The 12,396-nt window shown below is 47.7% G+C and overlaps 1 protein-coding gene across 4 annotated transcripts in view; it reads right to left on the bottom strand.

The window, feature by feature from the left end:
* Positions 1-12,396, bottom strand: part of LOC119160747 (protein GPR107) — a 428,055-nt gene that overhangs the window by 366,895 nt on the left and 48,764 nt on the right. The gene's annotated exons all lie outside the window — the stretch shown is intronic.

Here is a 12,396-nt window from a genome sequence, read left to right as displayed (position 1 = left end):
TGGACATTCGGAGGCATCAGGACAGTAGGAAAGTAGAGTATAAATTGTATGGGAAGGGTCACGTCCATAATGAAGAAAGAAAGGTGAGAATCCCGTGGTGGTTTGTATTGCAGTATTATATGCGAACGTGACGTATGGGAGAACACGGTCCCAGTTGCTATGATTAGATGCCACGTACATTGAGACCATATCAACCAGCGTGCAGTTAAACCGTTCCGTTAGCCCATTAGTCTGTGGGTGGTATGCTGTCGTTTTCCGATGAATGACGTGGCATTCCGAAAGCAGAGCTTCGACGACCTCGGAGAGGAAAGCGCGGCCTCTGTCACTAAGGAGCTCTCGAGGTGCGCCATGTCGAAGGATAAAGCGACGTAAAATAAAAAAGGCGACATCCTGAGCGGTAGCGCTCGGTAAAGCGGCTGTTTCGGCGTAGCATGTTAGACGGTCGACCGCTACTATAATCCACCAATTGCCATCTGGTGTCAATGGAAGGGAGCCGTAGAGGTCAACGCCAACGCGATCAAATGGCTTGGTAGGGCACGGAAGTGGCTGCAATTCGCCAGTCGCACGTAGTGGTGTTGATTTGCGTCGCTGGCAGTCAGGACAGCACTGTACTAACTTGCGTACAAAATTGTACATGCCGCGCCAGTAATAGCGATGGCGAAGGCGTTCATATGTTTTGAACACCCTGGCGTGGCCACATTGTGGGTCGTCGTGAAGAGAGGCGCATACCTGCAATAGTAAAGTGCTTGGAATGACCAGTAGCCACCGGTGGCCATCAGGAGCGTAGTTGCGTCGATGAAGAAGTTGATCGCGGATGGCAAAATGGAAAGCTTGACGTCGGAGAGATCGAGATACCGGAAGGTTGGGCGTACCGGATAGATATTCGAGAAGAGATGCGATCCACAGGTCACGACGTTGTTCAGTGGCAATTGAGTCAAGATTTAACGATGACAAGGTCTGGAGGCACGTGTTTCCGCACGTCGGATCTGGTGGCAAAGGTGAGCGGGACAGGGCGTCAGCGTCAGGGTGTTTGCGTCCGCAGCGGTATACGACGCAAATGTCGTACTCCTGGATGCGGAGTGCCCATCGGGCAAGGCAGCCAGAAGGGTCTTTCAGCGTGGAGAGCCAGCAAAGCGCGTGGTGATCAGTTACTAGATCGAACGGGCGGCCGTGTAAGTACGGCCGGAACTTTCGAAGAGCCCACACCAGAGCCAAACACTTTTTTTCTGTCACGCTGTAATTAGTTTCGGCTTTCATCAGAGTGCGGCTAGCGTAGGCTACAACGTATTCTGAATAGCCGGGCTTTCTTTGAGCGAGGACAGCGCCTAGCCCGACGCCGCTGGCATCGGTGTGCACTTCGGTAGGAGCCGTCGGGTCGAAGTAGCAAAGAATAGGTGGGGAGGTGAGCAGACGGTGCAGAGTAGTGAAGGCAAGGTCACATGCAGGGGACCAGGAGGAGAGATTCACGTCACCGCGAAGAAGCTGGGTTAATGGTGACATGATGGATGCGAAATTGCGAACAAAGCGCCGGAAATAAGAGCATAGGCCTACAAAACTGCGAAGTTCCTTCATGGTCGTCGGCTTGGGAAATTCTGCGACTGCTCGAAGTTTTGCTGGGTCAGGTAATACGCCGTGCTTCAACACGATGCGGCCTAGGATGACGAGCTCGCGTGCAGCAAAGCAGCATTTTTTCAGGTTAAGCTGCAGGCCAGCGTTGGTCAGACAAGTCAAAACGTGCCTGAGGCGAAGGAGGTGCATAGAAAAGTCGTGCAAGAAAAACACGACATCGTCGAGGTAGCAGAGGCACATATTCCACTTGAGGCCACGTAGCGTATTATCCATAAGTCGTTCAAATGTGGCGGGCGCGTTACAAAGCCCAAAGGGCATGACGTTAAACTCGTATGTCCGTCAGGTGTAACAAATGCAGTTTTTTGGCGATCGGCTTCAGCCATTGGAACTTGCCAGTAGCCAGACGGCAAATCTAGCGACGAGAAGAATTCTGCTCCGTGAAGGGTGTCAATGGCGTCATCAATGCGCGGCAAAGGATAGACGTCCTTGCGGGTTATCTTATTCAAACGACGATAGTCCACGCAAAGTCAGGTAGATCCGTCTTTCTTACGCAGCAGGACGACAGGAGACGCCCAGGGACTGTGAGATGGTCGAATGACGTCTCTACGAAGCATACCTTCGACTTGATCGTTGATGACGCGGCACTCTTCTGTGGAGACACGTTATGGTCTTTGATGCAGTGGCTGGTGTAGACCGGTGTCAACATGACGCTTGACTTGCGACGTACGGCCTAGTTGAGGTTGCGACACATCGAAAGAATTCCGGAACTCATGCAGAAAATCAAGCAGGTCGGCATGTTTGGTGGGAGTGAGAGTGTCGGCGATGGCGCTGGAAAACGTATCATTGGGCGACTCCCCGAGTGCCGACAGTGCTTTTGGGTGGTCGCAGTAGTCATCCGGGACATCAACCAAAGACGAAGGGTCGAGATCCTGCACGCGGCCGAGACATTCCCCCGCAAGCAAAGTGACAGGTGTGGAAAGCGGGTTGAGTATGAACATATTGCTTCTTCCGGCGGCAAGGACAATCGTTGCGAAAGGCAGCGGCAGAGCTCGACGACTCGTGAAGATATCGGAAGGCATAAAAAAAGACTGTAGCGTCAGTATAGGCGTTGCATGAAATTGAAACAAGTGCGAAATTTTCAGGTGGAATATCGGTATCTTCATGCACGAAGAACTTCGGCGGCTGATGAAGAGCGTCAAGTAATGGGACATCACAAAAGGGTGAAAACTCAACTTCAGCGCGTGCGCAGTCGATGACGGCATTATGGTGGGATAGGAAGTCCCATCCGAGGATGACGTCATGCGAACAGACAGCGAGGACAATAAACTCCACAATATAAACAATGCCTTCGATGGACACTCTTGCAGTGCAGGCTGCGAGAGGCGTTACTTGCTATGCACTTGCGGTGTGGAGTGACAGTCCCGAAAGCGGCGTCATGACTTTACGTAATACATGGCAGACATTAGCGGCAATAACAGAGCAGCGCCGGTATCCACAAGGGCAAAACTACAATAACCTTCAAAAGTTACTGCAACCACCTTAGAAAGAGAGGGGCGAGGGCTTAGACAGTTCGAAAACGGCGCAGTTCTTGCCTCTTGAACTGTGGTGCTCAGTTTTCCTGGTCAGAAGGTCTGGGCCGGCCACGCATGGGGGAGGGCGATCGCCGACAAGGAGAAGGTGCGCGCGGCGTCACGAAGTCGGGGTCGTTGGGAGGGGCATAGCGAGGTGACGAGACCGGCCCGTATTACGCGAAGGATTGGCGGCCGGGTTGTGACGATCGGAGATAGTCGCCGAACATCTGAGGTCGACGGCGGCAGTAGCGGGCAACGTGTCTGGGAGTGAAGCAGGCGTAGCATATCGGTCGGTTATCGGGCGTCCTCCAAGGATTGGCGACTGGTGGTGCTGCCCAAAATGCAGTATAAGCAGCCGGGTGAGCGGGCTGTGAGCGCGAGGTGTAGGGTGGTTGCGGAAGCCTACGCACAGCGTCTGCATATGTGAACGGCGCTACTACAGGCTGCATCTCTTGCGAACAGGCGACAGGAGGAGCCACAGGCTGCGCTGCATACGTTAGGGGTGCAGCCACAGGCTGCACGGCTGGCGGATAGGCAACAGGAGGGCCTACCGGCTGCGCGACACGCTGGCAGTGAACACGGCTGGATAGAGGCGGCTCGTGGTGCGCAAGAGGAACAGTCGACAAAGGTCGACGACGTCCTCAATATAGCTGGTAAAGGTCTCGCCAGTCTGCTGAGAGCGGACGCGCAAGCGCTGTTCTGCCCGCTGCTTGCGGACAGCCGGCCGACCAAACACTTCAGCACATGATATCTTGAAGATGCTCCATGTGGGGATGTTGTGTTTGTGGTTGTTAAACCACAATTCAGCGACGCCAGTGAGATAAAATATGACGTGGCCCAGCTTATCGGCTTCATCCCACTTATTGTTGGCGCTCACCAGTTTGAATGCTCGAGCCAGTCTTCGACGTCGGTCCCATCCGCACCGCTGAAGACCTTTGGGTCCCGTAGCCTAGGATGGCCAGGGCAGTTGAACTGGGGCGAAGGCGCCGATGTAGTGGCGTTGTCAGTCATGACAGGCGGTAGCGTGCGGCTTCGCAGCCCCAGGGTGTAGCAACGGGAATTAACAGCACCTTCCACCAAATGTGAAGAGATTTATTAGCCGTTAATGACAGCGACGAGACAGCGTGAAGAACCGTCCAGCGATCGGCACAGCCACGAACCGAAGCACGAGCCGAGAGAGCCGGGCGTTGGCGATGCTGCTTGCTGCAGGCACATCTTATTTTTCACACAAATATTAAGTAGACGTTGATTGTTGAAAAAGCGGTCCAGAAACCTCGTAGTGTTACTTTTGTGCCAAGGAAGGGCCTATTTTGAAATCAAATTATGCTTTAGTGACCTGCATTGGGCTAGCGCACTTCGAATTACCCGCCCCAAGAAGCGGACCGACCGGACCGACTCACGTCACTGTTACCGTGCACAATTTGCCCAACTTTATCACGTTAGTAGCAGCAGCCCGAAAGCAGCGGGAGCCACAGCAGCAACAACGGCCATTGATCAATTTCCCGCTATTGGCTCAGAGATTGCAAACGTTGTTTCGTTCAACTGTGCCCCGCTGGATGACACCCCCTGTCCCGTGTAACCACGTGGAAATGAAATTTTTGAACCCCTCGCACCATTTCCCATAGTAATGTCCGGCGGTTCTTTTTTCCATGAATTAAATAAACAAACAAACAAGCAGCATTTTATTGCGTGTCTTGATGCACTGGAGGTTCTTTAAATTAGCTTGACTACTAATGATTAACTGAAGGCGGATGATGTCATCGAGATCATTTTGAAAATGTCCTACTGTGGCCCATGTGTCCTTGTGCATTTACCTTAATTTCTAAGTAGGGCACAGTTGTTGATAATATTGTCGTTTTAGATGTTGTCATACATTGAACTTTCACTCTGACGTAAATTGTTATTTGACTTTAGTGTCCTTTTAAAGGGGTACTGACACAATAGCGTGCGGGGTCGATTCCCATGAACATTCGTATGTCATCTGTAAGATATCAAAAGGGAATATAGCTTGTAAGGCATTTTAAATTGATATTTAAGTTTGTGTGAGCGCTCGACTCCATTGTGCCAGTGACACTCTGGAAGGGGACCCTTTGAAGACCCCCTACTTCCCTCACGTCACAACGCTGCAGTCAATAAAACAAGTTGTGATGACATCATGGCCGCCATTTTTCTTCATTTTTCTTTTGCCGCCCTTGTACCTGTAGTCTATACTTCTCGGCGGCTAGTCGCGAGTACGTGGCTGTGGTGCAAGCTTTGAAAGCTCTGTTTTCGGCGACACTGCAGTCCCGTTTCCTATTTGAAAATAATTCTTGATGTGGACCATGCAGAAGTGAGTCACAGTTCTGTGTGCTGACCTGGTTAAGAGCTGCACACACTAGGCGGCATTAGTTGCACCAGGAGGCTTTTCGTTTTTGGAGCTCTCTCAAACCAAAACTGAAACTGCCCGCTAATGAGGGGCCTGTTTTAATTACCTGTTGCATGCTGCAGCAGATGATGTGTCGTGTTATAATTAACAGGCTCCCAGCAACACATCGCAGCAGAAAAATGTGAGGCCAAAGTTTTTATGTCAGTATCACTTTAACATGGAGCAGTAAAAAACAGTAACCGTGGTACAAGTTTCAGTACTAACCAGCATGAAAGCCCAGCACAATAGCTGTGAAAATCTATTTATCGATCCCAGGCAGCATGAAATGCGAGGAAACAACCGATACTGGTGCAACTGTAGTCTTTAAAGTAACTAATAAAATGAAACTTCTCTTTTAATTGCCTGAAGAATCAAATAAATTTATTTGATTCAGGTTAGCACACCAAGCAGAACTTTCTCGACCATCTTTATGATAGTCAGTAGATTCTGTAATATTTTTGGTATCTGATGAAACTGCATGATGAATTTGCTGTCTTTACTTGCTACGTGGTGCGCCAATACATGCTCGTACTTAGGCGCACACCCACAAATGCCAGGTTGTGTAGCTAACAAGGGGGCACAAGAATCATTTCCTTCACACATTTCTTCCTGAGTGGAGAAAACAAGCACATTTCTGCAATGCATAGGGTCTCCATGTCTTCGGGAGGAGAGAACAAGCTTATAATTGAGCAGGTCTCAGTTTTTCCAATGTTAATGCATACAGCTACATCAAACAAAATTTGCTGGCTAGCGTAAAACACCTTGAAAAGATAACACACAAACGGTTGGCTTGTAAAAGGGGGCTTTCCCAAAGCACCATGCACTTGGGAACCCCAATGAGGGCGCGGCTCGCAACTACGACTGTGCAGTTCCTTAGGATCTGATGAAGTTTATTGACTGACTGACTGCTACTGCACACGCATGCGCCCCTTCTCCTTCCAAACCAAAAACAACAAATAAAGAAAAATCTAGTTTTGCATTGGCAGAGCCACGCTTTTAGCTAGTGTCACATATGTGGAACCACGCTGCATATGGAGCGAGCTTTACGAAACAGTTTTCCATGGTATCTGTGTCTGTGTCGTTTGCTCTTCATTTTCGATGCCGTGTGCACATTCATGGTTTCACTGCTTGCACAGTTGCAGCCCCCGGCGATGTTCAACTTTGCTTTTTTTTTTTCTGGACAATTGTGTCATCACTATCAAGGGCATTTCAGATTAGGCAGGCGTTGATGGAAGCTCTGCGAAACTACAGTGACGATAAATCTTCGGAGGTCGACTCGTAACGCGCTTTCCTTTTGCCCTGAGAGTTCGCAAGCTCATAGCCTTCGTGATTAGCCAATTAGTTCTGGCAACAACACAAAGGCACGTTGAATGTAATGCAATGAGCGCGATAGCGAAAATTTGTAATGTTATAAGAAATATGGCTGGCAGCCAACTCTTTTGGATCTGATATTGTGGAACTCCTACAAAATGCTGGTATGAGCAAAGACAGCCGCTCTCGGGAGAAGTGCTCTTTTCACACAGCCCCTTTGCGTTGAAACTGCACTGATACTTGCCGAGATAGCAAGCGCGCCAGCTATCGTGACCGCCTTTAAAATCAAATTTCATTGTTGCTGAGCGATTCTCCCCACCCCCATGTTTATTTCATGCATGCTCAAGATGGGTGATTTCCTTTCTATTTGAACATTCGACGAAAGTTCTAACATGTGGGAATGTTATCTCATGCGCCTTCCAGACGATAGAGATGGGCCGACTCATTTGATCTCCGCTTCAGCAGCGCTTGCGCACTTTTACCGGCTCATGAAAATTTTGATGCACCGAAGCATGTTATTAATTTGGACTTGTTACGAAACATGGCGGCGAGAGCGAAAACCCGCTGAGTGTGTTCATATCATTTCTATCGCAACAGTAATACAGTTTTTTTACAGCTAAATAAGAGTTTTGGGTTATCTCTGCATTTAGTCTCCCTTTTGTTTATTTTTGCATTTTCTGAATTTTGTACCAAACCTGCATATAACGAATTCCTCTTATAAAGAATTTTCTGGGAATTTATCAACTTCGTTATATCTAGGTTTAACTGCATAAGAAACTCATAATACTGTAACCTGAGCCAGCACGTTGTAGCCTACGCCAGTCGGACAGTGACCAGAGCAGAACTACACCATCACTGAGCTTAAGTGCTCAGCAGTCTTCTTCTTCAGAAGTTCCAACCGTATCTGAATGGCCACGAATAGTGACCGACCATCACTCACTATGCTAGCTTGTTATACCCCTGTCACACGGCCACCACTAAACTCCGTTGAACATCGTCAACGTAAATCTCCCCTAGGTGGTTCGATGGAGAAGGAGTTGTGGCAGTGTCACACGGCAATGAAAAGGTTGTAACAGTTGGCGTGAGGGGGCTCAGCTGGTGCTGTTTAATTTTCGGAAAAGTATTCTAATTTCATCTCTATTGATTTTTTTGTGAATCCTCGTTCTGGGGTTTTTACAAAAAAACACTATTAAGGAGGTAAGAGGCTAACAAACCATAAAAATAATTTCAAATAAAAACGAATTCACTAAATGTAGCGATGCGACTAGTGACGCTGGCCACATTGTGCTTTTAGTTGTTTTGTTGCCTGTGTTTATGTTTGTGTACGAAAGTTCTTGTGCTTCCTTGCCTCGTAAGCACACATTTTGTGTTCTTCAGTCATGAGTGACATAGAGACGACCACAACCACACGCATGGACGAAATATTTTTCAATGGCGCCGGCCGGCCCGACTCGCGAGGCACCACGTGCGAGGCACGGAGTGTAGAGCATCGGTGTTGAGAGTAAGTGAACTCTGGCGGGCGTAAATATATGTAAACAAACACGCGTTGTGAATGAGTACTACAACGAAAGAACGTTTAAGATTGCCAAAATGTATTATTCTTTCACTGCGGCCACTTAGTGCTCGAAATTTTTCTCTGACCTCTAGACTGCTGGGGACGAGAGTACCTCGTTTCGCTGCGAAGGGAGATCGTTGAACGTCCTTTGCGAAACGCTCCGTTTACCTTCGTTCGGGTAAGGGTGGCCGTGTGACACGGACCGCGTCTTCGTTGTCGTAAGGACGAGGGAGTTAAACGGTCTTCGCGGGTGCCCGTGTGACAGGGGTATTAGACTCCATGACCCGTCTGGCCGGCTGACTCATTGGGTGTTAATAATATCTGGCGTTTTACATCTCAAAATCATGACATGATTATGAGAGACGCCGTAGTGGAGGGCTTGGGAAATTTAAGACCATCTGGTGTTCTTTTACATGCACCAACATCGCACAGTAAACGTGCCTCTACCATTTCACATCCATCGAACTGCAACCGCCATGGCCGGGATCGAACCCGTGATCTGGGTCAGCAGTCAAGCACCGTAGCCACTGTTGCACCAAGGCGCACCTCTCAGAGTACAGCTTTCCTGTGACCTATAAGAGTGGACGATGTCACACAGATGCCGACTGCCTATACCACCTTCCTTTAGAGCATACCAATGCTGATGATGATGACTAATGACCATTTAGTTTCCGTCTCGTTCGACTTTCTAAATATCAGCAGCTTCAAACACGAGCAATAGCGAGAACCTACCATAAAACTCAAGCTGGAAGCTGTGAATAACTGCCCCAGAGAGCATTTCACTATTTATAATGGCTTGCTTTACCAAAAAAAAAAAAAAACTACTTAGCCAACGGCCTCCTGTTGCTTCTAGTGGTGTTGGAAAGCTTGCGCCCGGTCATCCTTCGTTCTATGCATGATAACATAACATCTGGTCATCTCTGTTTCACACGTACGCTACGCCAACCACAAGAGAAGTTCTACAGGCCAAAAACCTGGAAGACTACGAAGCAGTAGGTAGCCAGCTGCGCTATATGTCAGTGCCATAAGCAAACCACAACTGCTCCGGCAGGTTATATGCAGCCAATTTTACCACCGCCATCTCCTTTTGAAAAAGTCTGCACCAACTTGCTCAGACCCCTTCCTAAGGCCCCATCTGGCGACCGATATGTTATAGTGTGCGTGAATTACTTAACTCGATTTTGAAGGCAGATGCACTGACATTGGCCTCAGCGGCTGCTGTCTCCTTTTTTCTGCTACAACGGGTCACATTGCGTCACGGCGCTCCACGGGTCGTCGTTAGTGACCATGGATGGCAATTTATCACCGATGTTGAAGAAATTTTACCCCTTTGTGGCTTTTCTTATTGCCACTGCACCCCTTACCATTCACAAGACAACAATTTGACCCCAAGATCAAATTGCACTCTTAAAAATATGCTATCGGTGTACATTGATGCTCACCACAAGAACTGGGACACCGTTTTGCTATTTGTCACATGTATATTTTCACCAAGCATAAAGTTACTGGATGTTTACCTTTCTTTCTGCTTTATGCATGAAATCCTTAAAGTTTTCTGATATTCTACTACCTTTCTCGCACCAGAAAGGTCTTTCCATCACTCAGATATTGCATTGTGCAGAAGAAGCACGTCAACTAGCACACCTTGGAAGACTGTTCTCGCAAAAACAAAGCAAGAGTTGCTACGATGCCAAGCATATCCCTGCGAGTTTTGCTCTCGGTGACTACGTTTGGCTGTGGACTCTTGTTGGAAGTATAGGATTGTACCAGAAGTTTCTTGCAAACTATTCCGGGCTGTTCATGATAGTCGCTCGTCTCGGTCACATGAACTACGTCGTCGCCCGAGTGACAGCCAATAACCGTGTTTATGTCGCCTCATACGGTATCATCATAAGCACACATAACTCGGCGAGCTTCATCCGGCCCCGGTAAAAATGCAACAGAGATGTGCACGCATATGGGACACAGAAGAAGAGTAATGGAGTTCACGCTTCGACTGTGTGCTTGGGTGAACTGGACTGAGCTTGCCCCGCAATTACGCTGCTGCTTTTCCATGCCATTTCATCTCATCTGTGCATTTCCTTGCAAAAATATAATCGTGTTTGCCATTTTACATGCCAAATTTTGATACCATTACGGGGCAGACTGTAGTGGAAGGCTCTGGAAATGTCAACCGATTTGTAATTACATTCAAGTATACTAGTATTTCACCTCCACAAAACTAACATCTGAATTGACGAGCTTGTAAGGTGCAGTATTATTGTGCTTAGACAGTGGACAAAACACATCTTCTTAACAACCTTGATTAAAGGGATCCAGCAACATTCGAAGAAGCCATCAAATGGCTTTATTAAAGGGGCCCAGCGACACTTTTGGGACAGCCTTATTTAGAGCCGCAACACATATAGCGATGGTTACAGAGATGAATGCAACAAGATTTATGGAAATTGGTGCACGGAAAGTAAATTTACGAGTCCTCAAAGTTCAAAACTCGAGCAGATGACGACGAGAAACGTTCGCTTTCGCATTTTACTCGCCTGCTGACGTCAAAGATCGCTTCCAATCCCTGTGCGCGTCTCTTAAAAACATACCAGAAATGTCACCTCATGGTGGCCTTCACACAATACCTCGCTACAACTCTCTTTGACGGCATCGTAAGCAAGGTTACTACAAACCACGTGCATCAGGTAGCAGACGCTCCCACGGTCAAACTGTGTAAGATACACAATACGCTTTCGGCGGGGTCACTTCTCGGCTTGCTTGCAAGACTCATTTCACGGCAACGCTGGTGCCCACCGCCTGTCGCATTTTTACCTTTAACTGCTGGCGTACCCTAACCTTGTTCGCAGGCTATGGTTCTGAAAATACGTTATTTAGAAATAGGGATGATTTCTTACTGAGAAGTGTAAAAAATTTTTTTGCTTTTTTAGCATTCACTCGTATAGCCTAGCTACCACCATATGAATATGGCACGCTATTTGTCACGTCAAGCCAATAAAAGGAATGGTCCTTGTTGACACGTCACATGACATGACGTCACTTCTTATAACAAAAATAGCCGATGTCCCTCGCCGTAGTCTGAAATCAGGGTAGTTTATCCCGTCAATCAAAATTATAACCGCGTCGATTTCGGCATAGCCATTTGTGCAAGGATATCGACGCATTCGACAGCAACAGAAGAAGCGACATAAAATACATGCTCAAATAGTGCAGCAGGGGCCCTTTAAAGGACTTTTTTGCCTCATGAATCAACTGCCGCAAAAGCTTTTGGAATCTGTTAAGTACGAGCAGAGCTGCAGACCTTTGTCACACACTCTAACCGCTTCCTCTTTTCTCTCATACTGATGAACACACTGGGAGCTAAGCAGGGAGGGATGCCATAAGGGAAAGAAGTCAAGTCACGTGTGCCTCGTGACTTTGAGCACTTTTTTTTTTTTTAAACACACAGCTTGAATTTGGATTTATAGCATCCATTGTTGAAAGAAGAGAGAACAATTTCTAGCTGGCTTTAAAAAATAATTGTAAATATCAGGCCCCGTACAGCATTATACCAGATGTTGCTCGCATGCTCTCTGGAGCCTCAACTACCCATCAGCAGCATTTTCTGACCACACTGAAGAGTACTGCTATGTCGCTTTAAACCATCAGAAATCAGGTGGTACAGAAGTATTGTTTTTATGCCATAGTTGCTCTCTAAACTGTGCCAAATGTGAAAAACAGTGACACACAGCAAAAGGCAGCATGCTTTAGCTGCTTTTACAGTGCCAAAAAATCTGCAGAGAAGCAACATGACAAAGCTTTTTTTTTTTAACTGGGCCCCTCAACCAGGAGAGTGCAGGACCACACATATTCTTATCAGGAAGAAACTACTAAAACCCAGCTGTTCAGGTTGAGGGCATGTGTACGAACACAGCAGAAAGAATGCCGCTGAATTGTGTACCCAAACAACTGTTTTCACGGCATCACGATTTTTCATGTGAACAGCA

This window comes from Rhipicephalus microplus, chromosome X, assembly GCF_043290135.1.
Source record: "Rhipicephalus microplus isolate Deutch F79 chromosome X, USDA_Rmic, whole genome shotgun sequence".
NCBI lineage: Eukaryota > Metazoa > Arthropoda > Arachnida > Ixodida > Ixodidae > Rhipicephalus > Rhipicephalus microplus.
This window is presented reverse-complemented; position numbering and strand designations above follow the sequence as displayed.